Source organism: Carlito syrichta, unplaced genomic scaffold (assembly GCF_000164805.1).
Source record: "Carlito syrichta isolate Samal-C Ts95f unplaced genomic scaffold, Tarsius_syrichta-2.0.1 Scaffold304513, whole genome shotgun sequence".
NCBI lineage: Eukaryota > Metazoa > Chordata > Mammalia > Primates > Tarsiidae > Carlito > Carlito syrichta.
In genome coordinates this window covers 21,621-42,434 of record NW_007248609.1, presented here as the reverse complement: position 1 = coordinate 42,434, position 20,814 = coordinate 21,621, and the positions used below count along the sequence as shown (strand labels likewise).

Here is a 20,814-nt window from a genome sequence, read left to right as displayed (position 1 = left end):
CTCTCTGTCCCTTCTCTCTCCTCTCTCCCCCCCAACTGTTTTGATCTGGTAATGTTATAGCCAACAAAAGCTATTAGATTTATTCTAGTGTGTACATTTCCAGTGAGAAAAGAACCTCTTTTTCTAGTGTTGAAGCAAAAATTGTGCTTGGTGACCCTTAAGAATTAGGGAAAAGTACATTATAGGAATAAAAATTTTTTTATCACTGAACAACTTTCATGTGATATTTTCAAAAAGTATATATCTTATTTCTAACAAATTTTATTAGATTTTCACAACCTTAATTCAGCTGTTTTTAAGTTTTTTGGGTATGAGCTTTCCAGTCTCTAAACCTAAACGCCCCTTTAAATTCCCTTCCCCTCCCCTCACTACTCCTTTCACTCACCTTCTCAATATAATTTATTATAACTGAATATTAGATTATAAACAAGCTGGAGAGATAGAATTGTGTTGCTCAAACTGTACTCATTACAAGTTATTTGAATCTGAAGACCGTTTGCAGAACCACTGTTTTCTAAAGATTGCCATGATGTAATTAATGAAGCTACTTTCATAAACTACACATAGAAATGGGCCTTGTTATTTTACATTCATTTTTCACATGATGGGAACTTCATTCTGAGAATTACTGAAATAATGGAAATTACAATCTCATTGAGTTAATCACTTGAGTCTCACAACAAAAAGACACTTCAGGTTGAACCATTACCATTTTAGATCTTTCAACTGCTTAGGAGAAAAAAAACATTAAATACTTATTCTTGCATCAGATAAGGCTGACATATATGCCAGAGTTCTGGTAACAGACTTTTCCTCTTTCCCCCCTAACTTTTCTACTTTCCAAAATATTTCTGGTTAATTCTTTCCCCTCCCCACAGCTCTGCAAACAAAGGTGGCAATAGGGGTAAAATTAACAATGGCATTCACAAAGCTAGTGTTGGCTATGTACAGTATTGTGGTTATTCAGTCTTTTCAGTCATATTTTCCCACAGGGATAACAATGAACAAGATAAGACGGAGCTACCTGCATCTTTGAGGCAGGGTTTTGCCAGTGTCTTGTTCCCCAGTCCTCAAAGACAGACTGAGAACTACATGGGCAAAGACCAAGCTAATGGTCAGTTTCAAGATAGCTACTTAGATCCCTTAGGGAAGCCATCAAGACCAAAACCCTCAGTTAAAATAAGACAGGAAACTTGTTTGGGACCAGTCAAGCCTTTAAATTATAAAAGTAACAATATTCATTGACCGCTTACTCTGTGTCAGGCTTTTGGTAAGCCTTTTACATGAGACTACCTTATATTTAGTTCTCAGGACAATCATATGAAGATTATACTCCATTTGACACATGTGAAAACTGAGGCCAAATGGTTAAGATAGTTGTTCAAAGCCCTAGAGCTAGTATATAGCATGTCAGGAATAGAACCTGTGAGGTTGCCGCTATAACTCATACATTGGTCACTTTGCTTGACTCCTGTACCCATAACTCCCTCTCTAAGCATTCTTAACTCAGTTTCATCCTGAAGAAAGCAACTTGAGTTGGGGTTTAGTCATATGAATTCTGTACCACTTGATCCCTGCCATCTTAGAGTTGACTGAACCAAAATTGCACTTTTTAAAAAAGCACGAGATAATTTACACAAATCTGGACAGTACAGGCCTCAGTAGATCTAGGACCTGGTGGACTTACCTTCTCCATAGCCAGTCTAACTTGTAACTGGTTATAGTAGGCTAAAAAATGGCTCTCCAAGCATATCCACATCCTAATCCCTGGAACCTTTGAATATGTTACCTTGCATGGTAAAGAGGGGTTTAGCAGATGTAATTAAAGTTAAGGGCCTTGAGGTTGGGAGGTTATCCTGTATTGTCTCAGTGGGCTCAACCAATATAATCACAAGGGTACTTATAAGAGGGAGATAGGAGAATCTGAGTTAGTAGTCAGAGATATGACAATGGTAACAAGAAGTTAGAGTTATGCAAAGGAATTCAGGCAGCCTCCAGAAACTGAAAAAGACAAGAAAGATTCTCCCCCTGAAGTTTCCAAAGGGAACTCAGCCCTGCCTATGCTGTGATTTTTGACTTTTGACCTTCAGAACTATGAGAATAAATTTGTGTTGTCTTAAACCACTAAGTTTGTGGTAATTTGTTATAGTAGAAATAGAAAACTAACACATTGGGCCTAGCACAAGTGGGCCTTACCCTTTCAGGGAGTTTTCCTTGTTCCCAATGGAGTACAATAAATTAGCCACTCGTGGTAGCATGCACCTGTAGTTCTGGCTACTTGGAAGGCTAAGGCGGAAGGATTGCCTGAGCCCAGCAGGTGAGTGCTGGGGTGGCCGTGAGCATGCCACTGCACTCCAACCTGGGTGACAGAGTGAGACTCTGACTCAAAAAAAAAAATGAGGATGGAAAAAGATCATGTTAACCCTAATCAAAAGAAAGCTGCAGTGGCTATGTAAATATACAAGGGTAGATCCATCAAGAGGACATAACAGTCCTAGATATTTATGCACCTAATAACATAGCTTCAAAATATTGAGCAGGCCAGGCTCAGCCTGTGTTCCCAGCACTTTGGGAGGCCAAGACGAGTGGATTGCCTGAGCCCACAGGTTTGAGACCAACCTGGGCAACTTGGCAAGACCTTGTCTCTACAGTAAGTAAAAAATTAGCTGGGCGTGGTAGCATGCACCTGTAATTCCAGCTACTTGGAAGTCTGAAGTAGAAGGATCGCCAAAGCCCAGCAGGTCAACTCTGGGGTGGCCGAGAGCATGGCACTGCACTCCAGCCTGGGCGATGGAGTAAGACTCCCACTCAAAAAAAAAAAAAAAATACATTGAATAAAAACTGATAGAACTACAGGGAGTGATAGTTTATGTCTATAATTAATAGATGGAGTACACACACAAAATCAGTATGGATATAGAAGATTTGAACTAAGCTATCAACTACCTAGATTTAATTGCCATTTGTCACTCTACCCAGCAGCTGCAGAATATACATCCTTTTCAGATGCACACAGGACATTTATCAAGTGAGACCATATTCTAGGTCATAAACAAGGGGGTTTTTTGTTTGTTTGTTTAGACAGCATTTCACTATGTTGCCCAGGTTGCTCTTGAACTCCCAGGCCTAAGTGATCCTCCCACCTCAGCCTCCCAAAGAGCTGGTATTATAGGCACACGATATCATAGTTGGCTCTAAACAAGTCTTAATAAATTTAAAAGAATTCAAGTCAAAGAAAGTATGTTCTTTGACCACAGTGGATGAAATTAGAACCAATAATAAAAATATCTCTACCACCTAACTCCAGTCAGGATGGCCATCATCAATAACTCAAAAAGCAACAGATGCTGGAGAGGATGCAGCAAAAAGGGAACACTTCTACGCTGTTGGTGGGAGTGTAAACTAGTACAGCCTCTGTGGAAAACAGTGTGACAGTTCTTTTTTGGGGAGGGGGTTCTGAAAAAATAATCTGTTCTATTAAAAAACCTGGAGGATACGATTCTGCTCCCCCAGATGAGGGGCTTGAAGAGAACAGACCCTACATCACCTCATAGCCACTTCTGATGCTGTTCACGAGGCAGCAGGGCAAAGATAATCCCCAAGACCTCGACAAAAGCAATGTCCAGGGCTGCCTCAGCCACCGCCAGTACGTTCTTCCTCAGCCAGTCCCTAATCTTATCCGCACAGCCCTCCTTATGGATATCCTTGTCTTTGAAATTAGCCCCACAGTCCACAGTGACATTGATGCAGCGGGAGTCAGGGACTCTGTTCTTGGCCATGGCAGGGATGCTCACCAGTCTGTGTAGTTAGCAGCCCCACAGCACTTAAAATTCTCCTGCAGCCTATCCAGGATCAGAGCTGTTTGGTTGTTTCTTGGGTGATTCTGCATCTGCTGCTGGAAGTCCTTATTAAACTCTGACTTCACTGTATCTCTAAACACGTAGCCAGCAATGGCTGCAACCACATCACCACATGCAGCCGCATCACCAGCATGATGAGAGACAGAAAGATGGCAAACGTGATCATAAGACAGTAGTTCTCCTTGCAGGCCCCACAAGAAAAGAAAGGCACCCACTGCGATGATGACCACAGGCAACAGGAAGCCAGGGGTTGCCCCATGGATTATGGTCTGATTCAGGACAAGCTGGGCCCCTACACCACACACAGGCGCAGAAGGCCAGCAGAAAAACATAGAGCAGGAACTTCACACTCTTCATTCCACCTTCCACCATCATGGCTGCGGGCTCCCCACCCCTGAAAAAGAGTGCGGCCTCCCGGGAGCGGCTGGAGGGTAGGAGGACGCGAGGCAGGTCTCCGGGAGGCCAGGCGAGCCCCTGAAGCGGACCGCCAGCCACCCCCTCGCCCATGCCGGGGTCTGCCGGGCCCGCGGCCTTACCTCGGCGGTTCTTAAAAGATCTAAAAATCAACCTCTCATAGGACCCCCGCAATCCTCCTACTGGGAATATGCCCGAAGGAACTCAAATCACTATGAAAAAGTTACCTACACAGGCATGTTTATTGCAGCATTATTTACAATAGCAAAAACATGGAACCAACCATGCTGCCCACTGAAAGTGAACTGGATGAAAAAATGTGGTACATATACACAATGGAATATTATTACATAGTCATAAAGAAGGACAAAATTATGAACTTCCCAGCAACTTGGATGGACTTAGAGGCTATAATACTGAGTGATTTATCACAGAAAAGAACCGAGTATCACATTCTCACTCATAAGTGGACCTTGAACTATCGTAATACTAAAAGAAAGGGATTGTCAGTAGTAGGAAACTGCCAGGGGAGGAGGGGGGTGGGAGTGGCAGTAGTGGGAAACTGGCAGGGTACGGGGTCACAACTCATCAACAAGGGTACCTGCATAATGAACATTTGTATACCTAACTCTGGATTGTACCGCACATATCTAAAATTAAAAATTTATTTTAGGCCAAGCTCAGTGGCTCAGCCAGTAATCCCAGCACTTTGGGAGGCCGAGGTGAGTGGATTGCCTGAGCCCGCGGGTTCGAGACCCGCCTGGGCAACTTGGTGAGACCTTGTCTCTACACTACATCAAAAATTAACTGGGCGTGGTAGCACGCGCCTGTAGTTCTGGCCCCTTGGAAGGCTGAGGTGGAAGGATTGCCAGGGCCCAGCTGGTCGAGGCTGCAGTGACCGGGAGCATGCCACTGCACTCCAGTCTGGGTGACAGAGTGAGACTCCCACTCAAAAAAAATAAAAAATTTATTTTAAAAAATCTCTGGAAAAGGCAGTTATTTGAAACTAAACACATGAATCAAAAAATAACTCAAAAAGGAGATTAGAAAGTATTTTAAACTGAATTTTTAAAATATATACTAGGTGGGAGGCCAAGCACAGTGGCTCACACCTGTAATTCCAGCGCTTTAGAAGGCCAAGGTGGAAGATCACCTGAGGTTGGAAGTTTGAGGCCAGCCCGGATAACATAGCAGGACCTCATCTCTACAAAAAATTAACCAGGCATGGTGGCGCACACCTTTAGTCCCAGCTACTCGGGAGGCTGAGGCAGGAGGAACTCTTTGACTTGAGCCCAAGAATTCAAGATTAGAGTGAGCTATGATCACACCACTGCACCCTACCCTGGGCAACAGAGCGAGCCTCTGTCTCAGAAAAAAAACAAAACATGTAAGTGGGATGGCACTAAAGCAGCACTTTGGGGAAATTCTATGCACTAAATGCCTATATTAGAAGACAAGATTCTCAAGTCAGTGACATCACCTTAAGAAATTCAAAAAAGAAGAAATGAAAGCCAAAGTAAGTAGAAAAAAGTAAATAATAAAGGGCAGAGCTGAAATTAGCAATACAGAAAAGAAAATCATTGAAACCAAATCCTTGTTCTTTGAGAAAAAATTAATAAAATGAATAAACCTCTAGTGAGACTAATGAGAGAGAGAGAGAAGGCAAATTACCAGTATCAGAAATGAGACAAAAGATATTGCTACAGATTCTACAGATATTAAAAGGAAAATAAGGAAATATTATGAGCAACCTTATGCCAGTAAATTTAGCAAGAAAGACAAAATGAATAAATACCTTCAAAGGCACAAACTACCAAAGTACATTCAAGAAAATAATAAATAACCTGACTAGCTCCTTATTAAATCAGTTGAATTTGCAGGTAAAAACTTTCTTACGAGGAAAACTCCAGACCCAGATGACTTCACTGGTAAATCCTAACAAACTTTTAAGGAATAAATAATACTAATTCTATATAAATCATTTTTTTAATTGAGCAGGAAATAATACTTCTCAATTTATTTCATGAAACCAGCATTACCCTGATACCAAAACCAGACAAGTACATAAGAAGACTACAGACCAATATCCTTCATAAAAATACATGCATAAGTTCTTAACAAAACTTTAGTAATTGAATCCAACAATATATCAAAAGCATAATATACCATGACCAAGTAGGATTTATCCCAAAATGCAAGATTAATTTAACATTTGAAAATCAATCAATGTAATTCACCATAACTCAATAGATGCATTAAAAGCATATGATAAAATGCAGTATCCATTATGGTTAATAGTACTCAGCAAGCTAAGAAGAGAAGAGAATTTCCAGAACCTGATAAAAGACATCTACCAAAAAACCTACAGTTAACACCATATTTAATGGTGAAAGACACTGCTTTCCCTCTTATCAGGAATAAGACAATGATGTACACACTCACTACTTGTCTTCAACATTGTACTGGAATTTCTAACCAAAGCAATATGACAAGAAAAAGAAATGAAAGGCATCTTGATTGGAAAGGAAGAAATATAACTTTTTAAATTCACAGATGGCATGATTATATAGAAATCCAGATTGAATCTGCTAGAATTAATGAGTCTTGCAAGGTTGCAGGATAATCAGAATGGAATTTTTAAAAGAATACCATTGATAATAGCATCAAAAAATGTAAAATTCTTAGGTATAAATCTGATAAAAGATGTGAAATACATGTGCAATGACATCTTCAAAATAAATTGGCCAGACACAGTAGCTCAAGCTTGTAATCCCAGCACTTTGGGAGGCCGAGGTGAGGGGATTGCCTGGGCAACTTGGCGAGACCTCCTCTCTACAATAAGTCAAAAATTAACCGGGCATGGTAGCACGCCTGTAGTCCCAGCTACTTGGAAGGCTGAGGTGGAAGGATCGCCAGAGCCCAGCAGGCTGTGAATGTGCTACTCTGACTCAAAAAAACAAGAAAACCCAAATAATTCACAACTGTATAGTTGAGCAGGGAGGAGCAGCAGGGAGGGATAATAAAGGGTAGGAGGAAACTATTGGGGGTGACATATGTTCATTATATTGATGGTGGTGATAGTTTTATTATACATGTGTCAAAACTAATTATAATCTGTGTACTGTTTATTGTATGTCTATTACATAAACCTCAATAAAGCTATTAAAATAAAACCTTAAAAGAACTTCTTCCTCAGTTATGTCTTTGTGTTCTTAGGAACCGCTTTAATTTTCATTGGAACAACAAAATATCTGAAAAATAAATTGAGAAAGCAATCTCACTTACAATAGCATCAAAAATAAATAAATAAGATACTTAGGAATAAATTTAACCAAGGAAGTGAAAGATCTGTACGCTGAAAACTATAAAACTTCAGGGAAAGAAAGTGAAGACACAAATAAATGGAAATATATCCTGTATTTATGAATTGGAAGAATTAATGTTAAAATGTTCATACTACCCTGAAAACAACCTACAGATTCAATGCAATTCCTATCAAAATTCCAATGGTATTTTCCCCAGAAATACTGTACAAAAAGAACTCTAAAATTCATATGAAACCATAGTAGTCCCCAAGTAGCTAAAGCAATTTTAAGTAAAAGGAACAAAGCTGGAGGGCGTCACACTACCTGATTTCAAAATATACTACAAAGCTGCGGTAATCGAAGCAGCATGGTACTGACATAAAAGTAGACATATAGACCAACAGAACAGAATAGAAAGCCCAGAAATAAATCCACACCTTTGTGCTCAATTAGTCAAAGGTGCAAAGAACACACATGGGAAAAAGAAAGTCTCTTCAATAAATGGTGCTGGGAAAACTAGATATCCACATGCCGAAGAATGAAATTAGACCCTATCTCACACCATATACAAAAATCAACTCAAAATTGATTAAAGACTTAAACATAAAACCCGAAAGTATTAAACTACTAGAAGAAAACATAAGGAAAAATCTTGGCATTGGTCCGGAAAATGATGTTTTAGATATGACCCCAAAACACAGGCAACAAAAGCAAAAATAGACAAATGGAATTACATCAAACAAAAAAGCTTCTGCACAGCAAAGGAAACAATCAGCAGGTTGAAGAGGCAACATAAGGAGTAGGAAAAAATACTTGCAAACCACACATGTGACAAGAGGTTAACGTCCAAAATATTTGAGGAACTCAACGCAATGGGAAGAAAACAAATAACCCAATCAAAAAATGGGCAAAGGCCAAGTGTGGTGGCTCATGCCTGTAATTCCAACACTTTGTGAGGTCAAGGCGGGAGGATTGCTTGAGCCCAGAAGTTGGAGACCAGCCTGGGCAACATAGTGAGACCTCACCTCTACAAAAAAAAAACAAAAAAATTATCCAGGCATGGTGGCACACACCTGTAGTCCCAGCTACTCAAGAAGCTGAGGTGAGAGGATTGCTTGAGCCCAGAAATTGGAGGTTGTGGTGAACTGTAATACTGCCATGTACTCCAACCTGGGTGACAGGATGAGACCCAGACTAGATAAATAGATAGAGAGAGAGAGAGAGAATGAATGGACAGTTCTCAAAAAAAGACAAATGGCCAACAGGTATATGAAAAAATGCTCAACATCACCAATCATCAGGGAATAGCAAATTAAAAATAAAATGAGATATCACCTCACACCTGTCAGAAAGGCTATTATCAAAAAGACAAATGGTCATACTTGGTAGCTCATACCTATAATCCCAGCACTTTGGGAGGCCAAGGCAAGAGGATTACTTGAGCCCAGGTATCTGAGACCAGTGAGAACAGCCTGGGCAACATAGCAAGACCTCACCTCTACAAAGAAATCGTAAAAGTAGCCAGGCATGGTGGCACATGCCTGTGGTCCGAGCTACTTAGGAGGCTGAGGCAGAAGAACTGCCTGAGCCCAGGAGTTCAAGGCTGAGGTAAGCGATGATCATGCCACTGCACTCCAGCCTGGGCAACAGAGACCCTGAAAAAAAAAGAAAACAGACAAATGATGACGTGTTGATGAGGCTGTAGATAATAATGGTTGCATACTGTTGGTGGGAATATACAGTCACCATGGAAAATAGTATGGAGGTTCTTGAAAAAATTAAAAATAGAACTACCATGTGATCCAGCAATCCTTTCCTCCACACACACACAGGCTGGAATGTTATACTATAAAAAGTCTTTTAAAAAGAAGAAAATCCTGTCATGTGTGACATGGATGAACCTGGAAGACATTATGATAAGTGCAATAAGCCAGGCAAGACAAATACTGTATAATCTCACACATGAAGAATGTAAAGAAGCCATACTGATGGAAGCGGAGAGTAGAATGTTCATTTCCAGGCAGTGGAGGGGAGGGGGTATGAAGAGAGAGATGTTGGTCAAAGGGTACAGAGTTTCATTAGGATGGACAAGTTCTGGAGATCTATTATATAAAATGGTTACTATAGTTAATAATAATGTATTGCTAGCCGGGCTCTGTGGCTCAGCCTGTAATCCCAGCACTTTGGGAGGCCGAGGCGAGTGGATTGCCTGAGCCCGCGGGTTCGAGACCCACCCAGTAAACTTGGCGAGACCGTGTCTCTACGAGAAATCAAAACTTAGCCGGGCATGGTAGTGCACGCCTGTAGTTCCGGCTCCTTGGAAAGCTGAGGCGGAAGGATCGCTGGAGCCCAGCAGGTCGAGGCTGCAGTGACCGGGAGTGTGCCACTTCACTCCAGTCTGGGCGACAGAGTGAGACTCCAACTCAAAAAAAAAAAAAGAAGAAGAAGAGCCAGGCTCGGTGGCTCAGCCTGTAATCCCGCGCCTTTGGGAGGCTGAGGTGAGTGGATTGCCTGAGCCCGCAGGTTCGAGACCCGCCTGGGCAGCGAGACCTCATCTCTGCAATAAATCAAAAAATCAGCCGGGCGTGGTAGCGCGCGCCTGTAATCCCGGCTACTCGGGAGGCTGAGGCGGAAGGATCGCCGGAGCCCAGCAGGTCGAGGCTGCGGTGACCGGGAGCGGCCACTGCACTCCAGTCGGGGTGACAGAGTGAGACTCCAACTCAAAAAAAAAAAGAAAATAGACCTTAAATGTTATTAACCACACCAAAAAAAAAAAAGTGTGAAGTGGATATGTTAATTAGCTTGATTGTAGTAATTATTTCACTATATACATATCAAAACATCACATTGCATACTGTAAATATATATATTTTTCTTCCCTCCTCTTCCAATATATAAATTTTTATTTGTTAATTATATTTCAATAAAACTGGGGAAAGTATTTGTTAAATTTCATCAGTCCCGAATCAGGAGGTTTTATGCAGCCTCTGATGGGTAATGGTTAACCTTCATCCAGGCTCTAAGACACAACATTACACAAGCAACCATCCTTATAGCTCATGGAAGTTCTCATGGGTTCTTCTTCTGAGTCTAAAATTGCAGCTCGTAGATACTAAACACCTGCTTCCTCTGTGTTTCCTACTGTCATGTTCTCTACAATTCTCTAGGGTCAGTTTGAAATTAGGGTTCATTTGAAATTACCATGGCCACACTGGGGAACTTTTGAGACGAACAAGATTGTTCATTTAAGAGGCACTTAGAACAAAGAGGAAAGAAAACCTCATTAGGAGATTATGTGGTTTTGTCTAAAAGACCAATTCTTTTTATTCTGTAACATAGGTTACTCCTCCTTTGCTTCCATTTTTCAAGGACTAATGAGTGGTAGCTTTAAAATTCTTTGATAAAAGTATCAAAGACCCAAGTTATTGTCTAAACCAGCTGTAATCTATCTCTCTCCCCCAACAAGTGTGTTTGTCAAAATGGTTTTTCTCTATACATTCTTTCCTGTCCTTTAAGAAAGAACATATGGCTCACGCCTGTAATCCCAGCACCTTGGGAGGCAGAGGCAAGAGGATTGCCCAAGCCCAGAGGTTTGAGACCAACCTGGGCAACTTGGCTAGACCTCGTCTCTACAATAAATCAAAAAAATTAGCTGGGCATGTTGGTGCATCCCTGTACTTCCAGCTACTTGGAAGGCTGAGGCAGAAGGATCGTCCAAGCCTAGCAGGTCAAGGCTGCAGTGGCCATGAGCGTTCCACTGTACTCCAACCTGGGTGAGAGAGTGAGGCTCCAACTCAGAAAAAAAAAAAAAAAAAAGAACATAATTAGCTTTTTTGTTTTTTAGAGTCGAGGTCTCACTCTGTCACCCAGGCTGGGGTGCAATGGTACCATCATGGCTCACAACAGCCTCAACCTGCTGGGCTCAGGTGATCCTTCCACTTCAGCCCGCTAAGTATCTGGGACTATAGGTGCACACCACCACACCTAGCTAATGTTTTTATTTTTATTTTTTCTAGTTGGAGTCTCACTCTGTCGCCCAGACTGGAGTGCAGTGGCCGCTCCCGGCCACCGTAGCCTCGACCTGCCGCGCTCCGGCGATCCTTCCGCCTCAGCCTCCCGAGTAGCCGGGATTACAGGCGCGCGCTACCACGCCCGGCTGATTTTTTGATTTATTGCAGAGATGAGGTCTCGCTGCCCAGGCGGGTCTCGAACCCGCGGGCTCAGGCAATCCACTCACCTCAGCCTCCCAAAGCCACAAGATTACAGGCTGAGCCACCGAGTCCGACTATGTTTTGATTTTTATAGAGTCGATGTTTCATTTTGTTGCTACTGACCTCAACCAATCCTCTCACCTCAGCTTCACAAAGTGCTGGGATTATAGGCTTGAGCCACCACACCCAGCCTTTTACTAATAATTTCATTTTTGTCTGAAGCTGGCTCTCACTACATTTTTTTCTGTTCCTCCCTCCCTTTTATCCCCCTGGAAAACTTTAAAGATTAACTTATCCAAAAAATTCTGGTTTTATATGTATACTCTAGGAATATCTAATCGAGATAAACTGTCCAAAGTGTGTAAAAGAAGGAAAGAAAAAGTTATTGAACTTTTTTTGTACTGTGTTTTTTGTGGGGGACACTGAAAAGTATATTTACTATTATAATAAGCAGCCTTTGTCATCATAGTTATGAGAAAAGAAAACTTACTTTCAAGATAAAGAAGAGCTTTTGATATGACTGAGAATCTTTAAAAATTAACCATTTTATAATATTGTCAGCACAGTATTATGGTTTGTACAAAATCAGGGCTAAATTACTTAAACTTTCTAAATTTCCTACACTGGTTTTATGAGTTAAGTAAGTTACCATTGTTTCCATTTATACATACACACACAACTAAATGAAATAATAACAACAGCTGTCTTTGTAAAGCGTTTAATTTTGTGAGGTTCTTAAATTGCTACAAATCATAAGGATTTACTTTGTTGGCTAAAATTGAAATTTCTAGACACTAACTAACTTTAAGACCTTAGATAAAAGATAAAGTTCATTAATAAATAATCTTAGCCGGGCTTAGTGACAGCCTGTAATCTCGCACTTTGGGAGGCTGAGGTGAGTGGATTGCCTGAGCCCGCGGATTCGAGACCCACCTGGGCAACTTGGCAAGACCTCATCTCTACAATAAATAAAAAAAGTAGCCGGGCGTGGTAGCGCGCACCTGTAGTTCAGCTACTTGGAAGGCTGAGGCGGAAGGATCGCCGGAGCCCAGCATGTCGAACCTGCGGTGGCCGGGAGCGGCCACTGCACTCCAGTCTGGGTGACAGAGTGAGACTTCAACTCAATAAATAAATAAATAAATAAACAAATAAATAAATAATCTTCAGGCAGAAACTGACAGTTTTAAGTAAGAAACAGAAAACACTGGTCACTGAACATAATATTTTATTCTCATTTCCTAGAATGACACTATCCTTATCAACCAACAATTTGGGAAGAGTACAGAAAGCTAATGGAATTCTAAGACCACAATTCTAAAAGCTCTCAGAAACCCCTTGAACATCCATAACCTAAAGTATTGCCACTATCTTTGATAGCAATAAGATCTGTCCCTTCTAGGATCCACAAGCTCTCTCCTTCTGCGATAACAACAGCTTTTTCCCATGCATTTGCAAATTATCTCCAATCCTAAACTCCACCCTATTACTAGCCGATATGACTAATTACTGCGGGGGACTTATACAATACCTACAGTTTTGTCACCAACAGGTACAAGCTGCATTTTAAAACACCCACCTACACAGCCTCTGCAGGATCTCAACCCTGAAGGTTTGGTTTTCTGAAAAAACATCAGAGAAAAACTACCCTTGAGCCTCAGTGGAAAAGACCTTAATCAGGAACCGTTAGCAACTAACACAGGAAAGAAAAAAAAATTCCAAGGTATTGATACTTAAATTCCTGTTTCCCAGCTCAAAAGATACACATCACTTTTATCCAGACTACTGAATGCTCATTCGTTTAAACTAAGAATTCTTAGGAACCCTCCAGAAACTGCTAGCTGCAAAAGTTGACGGCTTCAGCCCAAGGTTAATTTTCTGATTCTTCAGCAACCGTTTTCTTTCCTTTTACTCTCCCGCTCATCTTGCCTTTTGTACTTTACATTCTCCAGTAACAGACTAAAAGACTTCTCAGTATGTTCTCCCTTCTTTTCATCCTGTGACTTATGACCCCTTATGGTCTTCTTTCACTTAAGAAAAAACAAAGCACTCTGATGAGTTTTTCTTAGACCATCCCTACTGCTCTGAATTTAACTGTTCACTGACAAAAATAATGAATCATTCTTCCTGAAACACTTTAGAAGGTACATTTCCTTTTGTAGGCCTTTTCTGGTTCTTAAGTTTCCCTCACATCATTAACCCCAAACTTCAGTCTCATAAAAAGTGTTCCTTCACCTGAGGACCAATAGGATGCTTCTGCTGAAGTAACTACAACCCTATTAAAAATCCTCGCCTACCAGGAATAGGAGCTAATATTGGGGTTAGGCCTGATTTACAATAGTTTTTTCTCTTCAGAGACAATCTAGCCTGATTTTTAGGAGCTGTTGAGCTCCACTCAAGGAATCTGCCCATGCAATGGATGTAGAATTAGCTCACATGAGATGATACCCTCCCAATAGAGTCTGTGCCCCATTAGGATACCATTTCTTATGTGGACATCAGACTTACATCTTCCTGCCAAACACTAACTTATCCAGTATACTGGATAAGTATTTGAGGTAACTGTTAGAGACTTTCAGATACTTAAAACTCCCACCTCTCCTGTCAATCATGTTTTCCTGAAGAGGCGAGCACAAGCTAATTTGGGTAAGTCCCAGGAAAGATATCTGACTCTCTACATGTGTGCTCTGTGAGCTGCAGTTCCCACAATGGTGAAAAGGTGGTCCAATCCTTGTCTCTGACTCTAGCAGATGCCATAAACTACACAACTTCTGCTCTAGAAGCACCTTTAGCCTCCCTAAAAAATATCAGTTAACTCAAAAAAAAAAAATACCGAGCAGCCTCCCACGTGCCCCGCTGTCTCTTCGCTCTCGCCTGGAACTGCCGCTCGCCAGGGCTCGACATGGACCCCAACTGCTCCTGCGCCGCTGGTGACTCCTGCACCTGTGCTGGCTCCTGCAAGTGCAAAGAGTGCAAATGCAAGTCCTGTAAGAAAAGCTGCTGCCCCTGCTGCCCTGTGGGCTGTGCCAAGTGTGCCCAGGGCTGCGTCTGCAAAGAGACATCGGACAAGTGCAGCTGCTGCGCCTGAGGTCGGGAGACCCTGATCCCAGATGGAGGTGGAGCCATGCGTATAAACCTAGATATTTTTCTCATACATTCCTGACCCTTTGCTACATTAAAAAAAAATGAAACACATGAATGATAATAAAAGTTATTGAATTTAAAAAAAAAATACCAGTTAAAATTCATTAGCCACAGTTGTCAAGAACAATGACATAACCCTTGATTTCCTTTGGCTAGCCAAGGGGAAGTTTATGCTTTAGCAAGCACTTCTTAGTGCACTTACATAAACACTATGTAAAAAAAAAAAAACCACTTAGATCTGTATCTACAAGAGACATGGTGTGCTTTGAGATGTGTTCCTGTTACCTGGTCATCTTGGCCCCTGTCTTTGGGATCTATTCTAAGGACTAATCATCATTTTGTTCCTGGTCATGGCCTGTGTTGCATTTATCTGATGTATCCTGTTCAGCGTCTTAAATGCCACTTCACAGCCATTGCCACATCAGAAATTTCAACAGCTCACCCTGCAACAAAAGGAGCAGGGAAGACTGACCCTAGTCCTACTACAGACAACTTTTTCAGAGCCACCTCCAGATAAGCGAAATCTGGGTAATGGTAAGATCATAATATCATCAATTCATGTCCTGTGACCTGACTTTACTTGACCTTGGACCAAGGGGGAAAGTGAGAAAGAAAAGCAGCCCCTGACATCAAGAAGCTGCCATGGCATCCAAAGCTAGGCCTTGGTGTTCTCCTGGTGAACATGAACAATTTCAGAGATCACCAGCATCAGAAGGGGCTTCTCTGTGACCATGATGGATCAAGACAAAGGTAAGACTAATCATACTTTTGCTATCCAAATCACAAAAATGACTCATATGAGTGAGTGCTGCTTCTTTAACAATCACTCTGTTCTCCTCTCCTTCTAGATAAGAATTAAAAGACCCAGTCATAGAACTACCCCTACTTCCTGACAGCATCCGATCCTTGGACTCTTCCCAAAATCACCTATTGCAAAGCTAAATTCTATGATAGGCTTTTTCTAACACCCTGTTTCTGAGATGTGCCACGATTCCTCATGGTGTGTGGTCTCCCTCCTCATTGAGAGAAGTCAATGGACCCAGATTTGTTCAACTGGAGGTGATCTTTGAATGAAGAGCACCTGCATTGTAGTAAAAGATCCAGGACCTACTCTCAGCTCATGATGGAGAGACAGACTAACCAATTGTTCTCAGTTAATGTGATGAGTAGTATAATAAAGTGTAAAGACAGAATATTGTAAGAGCAGTAGATCAGAGAGCCAGGTGGGTCAGTGAAGGCTTCCTGGTGGAGGGGACACTCAGCTGACTCTTAGGTGGGAGTTGGATTTGTGGTTGGAGCAAAATGTTCTAGGCAGAAGGAGTAGCAAATTCAAAGGCAAGAAGCAGAATATGTGGCTAGAACATGATAGAGGTCAAGAAGGAATGCTTAGCAAGTTTAAGGGCCTTGTATACTCTTAGGTCCATTGCAGTATGCTATGACTAGATTGTATTTTATAAAGACTCAATACCCATATGTTGTGCTCAAAGTTAACAAATCAACATCATTTGCCTCCAAATGCTAAGGTACAGCATCACTTTTGTAGTATTGCCAAGCAGGCATGACCCAAATTAACCATGAGGAAAAACCAAATAATACAAAATTAAAGGACATTCTACATTTTGGACTCCATAAATATCAATGCCATGAAACAAAGAAAGGCTGAGGAGCTGTTCTAGATGAAAGGAGACTAAACACGACTAAATGCAATGCTCTAACCTGGATTGGATTTGGAAATGAAATATGCTTTTTTCCTTGTGTTATAAAGAACATTCATGGGACAAGTGGTAAAACTCGACTAGATAATGCTGTATCAATGTTAATTTGCCTGATTTTCATAATTGTGCTGCAGTTCTAGAAGAGAATGTCCTTGCTTTTAGGAAATGAACACTGAAGTACAGTATTTTGAGGAAAGGGAACATCATGTCTGCAACTTGCTCTCAAACTGATCAGAAAAAATTTTATTATATATATATGTAAATGAGAGAGAGAAGAAAGAAGCAAATGTGGTAAACAGCATTTGGGAAATCTGGGAGAAGGGTAATCATGAATTCTTTTTTGTATCAATTTAAAGGTTGCAAATATGAATGCTTTATATTATTTCTGCAACTTTTCTGTAAGACTGAAATTTTTTCTAAATGAAGGTACCCCTCCCGCAAAATAAAAAAAAACATATAGTTGAACAACCTCTATGTGTCAGCACTGTGGTGAGACTTGGGGGACCTGGGGAGGTTAGGGTGAATAAGACACACTCCCTACTCTACAGGACTCAGTCTAATGGCTCATTTTGGTGGCAGATCAAAAGGGTGAGATGGGAATTCCAGGAAGATGACAACAATCTGGGCAAGAAATGGGGAAGACCTCTATTTTAAAATGGGCAAAAGACATGAATAGATAAGTCTCAAAAGAAGACATATGAACAGCCAACAGATACATGAAAACATGCTCAGCCTCACTCATCATCAGAGAAATAAATGCAAATCAAAACCACATTGAGATACCAGCTAACTCCAGTAAGAATGGCCATCATTAAATAATCAAAAAGCAACTGATGCTGGCGAGGATACGGAGAAAAGGGAATGCTTCTACACTGTTGGTGGGAGTGCAAACTAGTTCAACCTCTTTGGAAAACAGTGTGGCGATTTTTAAAAGAACTAGAAATTGACCTTCCATATGACCCAGCAATCCCTCGTCTGGGAATATACCCAAGGGATTGCAAATCATCCTACAAAAAAGATACCTGCACACATGTTTATTGCAACACTGTTCACAATAGCAAAAACGCTGGCTCGGTGGCTCAGCCTGTAATCCCGTGCCTTGGGAGGCTGAGGTGAGTGGATTGCCTGAGCCCGCGGGTTCGAGACCCGCCTGGGCAGCGAGACCTCATCTCTACAATAAATCAAAAAATCAGCCAGGCGTGGTAGCGCATGTCTGTAATTCCGGCTACTTGGAAGGCTGAGACAGAAGGATCGCCGGAGCCCAGCAGGTCGAGGCTGCGGTGGCCGGGAGCGGACACTGCCCTCCAGTCTGGGTGACAGAGTGAGACTCCGACTCAGAAAAAAAACAAAAAACATACATGATGAAATATTACACAGCCATAAATAAGGACAAAATTATGGACTTTGCAACTATTTGGATGGATTTAGAGTCTATCATACTCAGTGATCTATCGCAGAAACAAAGAACTGAATACCACATGTTCTCATAAGTGGATCCTGAACATTTATCACAATACTACAAGAGAGGGATCGGCAGTAGCAGAACACTGCCAGGGGAGCCAGGGGAGGGAGGTGGGCGGAGGTACGTAACATCACTAAGGGTACCTGATCCTAAACCAGGGGAAGTAAGGACCAGTGGGAGGCCCAAACTTCACCTGCACGTATATCACTTATGTACCAAAATCCTGACTTGTACCCCACATATTTAAAATAAAATAAAAAGAAATGGGAAAGGCCTAAATGAATTAAGGTGATGCCAACATAGAAGGATATTAAAGGGACAATTCTATGATTTGTTGACTAACTGGATTTGAGTTAGGGAAAAAAGGGATCTAGTTAGGTGTCAGGGCTTGTACCCTCTAATGATGCACCATAGTCCCATTCACCAAAGCAGAGTGTTTAGGAGGTTGGTGGAGAATAACCTTTTGGATACCTCAGTGGGGCCACTGAGAAGGGTCCATCTACAGGCCTGTATCCTGGGGGAGAGATCTGGGCTGAGATACAGGTTAGGGAGTCATTATCATTAAGGAAGTAGAGGAGGCCATGGGATAGAAAGAGACTTCTCAGAGAGAGGGTGCAACTGGGTCCCAGAGATCCCCAACATCTGGGGATCGCCCAAGAAAGTATCCTTTAAGTTCCTATGTTTTGACTGACGGTTTGGGCTATTGGCCAGGTTTTTCCCAGATGAATGTGTGGCTTTGGGAGTCTGCTCACTTTATAGACTTGTGTTTTCCCATCTGTAAATGGGAACATGGGAGAGTAGTTGCTTAAGTACCTCTCTGGGTGAAAGAAAAATAATTGAGGCCCTAAGTGCTAGTTATTCTGTGACTAACCTGAAACTTTGAGCTCAGGTTGCTCCAACCATTTCCTGCTTGCCTCAGCTTTCTTGTGCCTTTGAATATTGACTTCTGGCCTTCCCTCCTTGGTGAACTAAAGAGTATTAGAGCTACAGTTATAAAAATTTTAAAATATGCCACACGGGGTGGCACACACCTGTAATCCCAGCTACTCTGGAGGCTGAGACAGAAGGATCACCTAAGCCCAGGAGATGGAGGCTGTGGTGAGCCGTGATCGTGCCACTGCACTCCAGCCTGGGCAACAGAGCAAGACCCTGTCTCTATTGTTAAAAATGTTTTAAACTTGTGGGTTATCTGGAGAAAGTCTGGATAGTCAGGTGGCAGGACCAGAACTCCATGGGGAATGTGAAGCTGAGTACTATATTTAGAGACGTTTAAACCATACGATTTAAAATCAAAGCAAATCAAGCCTTTCCTCTTCCCCACCAAAAACGTTTTGCAAGAGTTGGCCTCCAGCCATCAGGGTCTTCTCAGCTCTAGCGGAGGCAGAGGTGTTGCTTAACCGTCTCTTTCTTTCCTTTTCAACCTGTTAGTGTTTAACCATCCTACCTTCTCTGTTAGGCATTTAACTTGTTCTAGTTCAAGAGACAGACGTTAGCTAATCTGTACAAACTCCAAAGCTTAGGATCACTGGGCCCCGAGCCTCTCCTCAGGACCCCAGCGCCTGCCGGCGGTGGCTTTACAAGATTCTTCCAGCCCCAAGAAAGGAGACCTACGGTGTTGGAGGTGCCCGGGGACCAGGACCGGGTGCTGGCGGGCCCCAGGCCTGCGACCTCCACCTGCTGGACTGCCGAGTCCGGGCGGGGGTTCCCTCCCCGCGCTCCCCGCCTGACCTTGGAACCGCCTGAGAAGTCGCCAACCTGGTGAGTGCCCGGGTCAGGCCGGCGTCCCCGCCCACGCCCTGCAGAGGGAAGGCCCTGACGACAGCAGAGCGACACCAGCTCGCCGGGCCGCCTGACCGAGGCAGCCGGAAGGAGGCCGATGGCCCTGTGCCCACCCAGGGACCCGCGCCCGCTCGGCCGGGCCAGCTGATACGCCCTCGGCAGAGCCCCGCGTGGGGACCAAGCGGGCTCAACCTTCAGCTTCCCAGTGCCTCGCGGTCACTGTCGCCGTCGCCCGAAGCCGCCACAGTGCTACCAGACTGTGTGGCGACCCCGCCCCTGCCCAGGTACCCCAGATACAGCGCGGGTGCCTGACGCCCCGTCTCCGCTCCCCGCTGCCAGCCACCCCTTTGCGGCCACAGCCTGGCAGAAATGGGGCATTGGCGCACACCCCCTCCCCCACCCCCGCTTGCACGACGGAGCCTGGGGTTAAAAGTCGCTGTTGCAAAAGTCTTGCCTCTGATGTCTTATCTAAGATTGTTGGCATGAAGGCCTTTGGAGTCTGAGCTCGGTTTCGGTTTTTTGTTGTTTTTGTTTGTGTGTTCACCTTTGATTGGACCTGCAGGGATTGATCCTGTTTTTTGTTTTGTTTTGTGTTTTGTGTTTTGTGTTTGTTTGTTTGTTTTCTGAGTTCGAGTCGCCCAGGCTGGAGTGCATTGGCACACTCCCGGCCACCGCAGCCTCGACCTGCTAGGCTCAGGTGATCCTTCTGCCTCAGCCTTCCAAGTAGCTGGAACTACAGACATGCGCCACCACACCCGGCTAATTTTTTTATGTATTGTAGAGAGGAGGTCTCGCCAAGTTGCCCAGGCAGGTCTCGAACCGGTGGGCTCAGCCAATCCTCTCACCTCGACCTCCCAAAGTCCTGGGATTATAGGTGTGAGCCGCTGCGCCCAGCTGATCCCGTTTTTTAACAGCTGAGAACATTTC

The 20,814-nt window shown here is 42.9% G+C and overlaps 2 pseudogenes across 1 annotated transcript; one reads left to right on the top strand and one right to left on the bottom strand.

The window, feature by feature from the left end:
* Positions 1 to 3,538: 3,538 nt before the first annotated feature.
* On the bottom strand, positions 3,539 to 4,235 carry LOC103262468 (annotated as a pseudogene).
* Positions 4,236 to 14,628: 10,393 nt separating this feature from the next.
* On the top strand, positions 14,629 to 15,019 carry LOC103262467 (annotated as a pseudogene). Its single transcript, XR_504432.1, has one exon. The product of XR_504432.1 is annotated as a metallothionein-2 pseudogene (transcript).
* Positions 15,020 to 20,814: the final 5,795 nt, after the last annotated feature.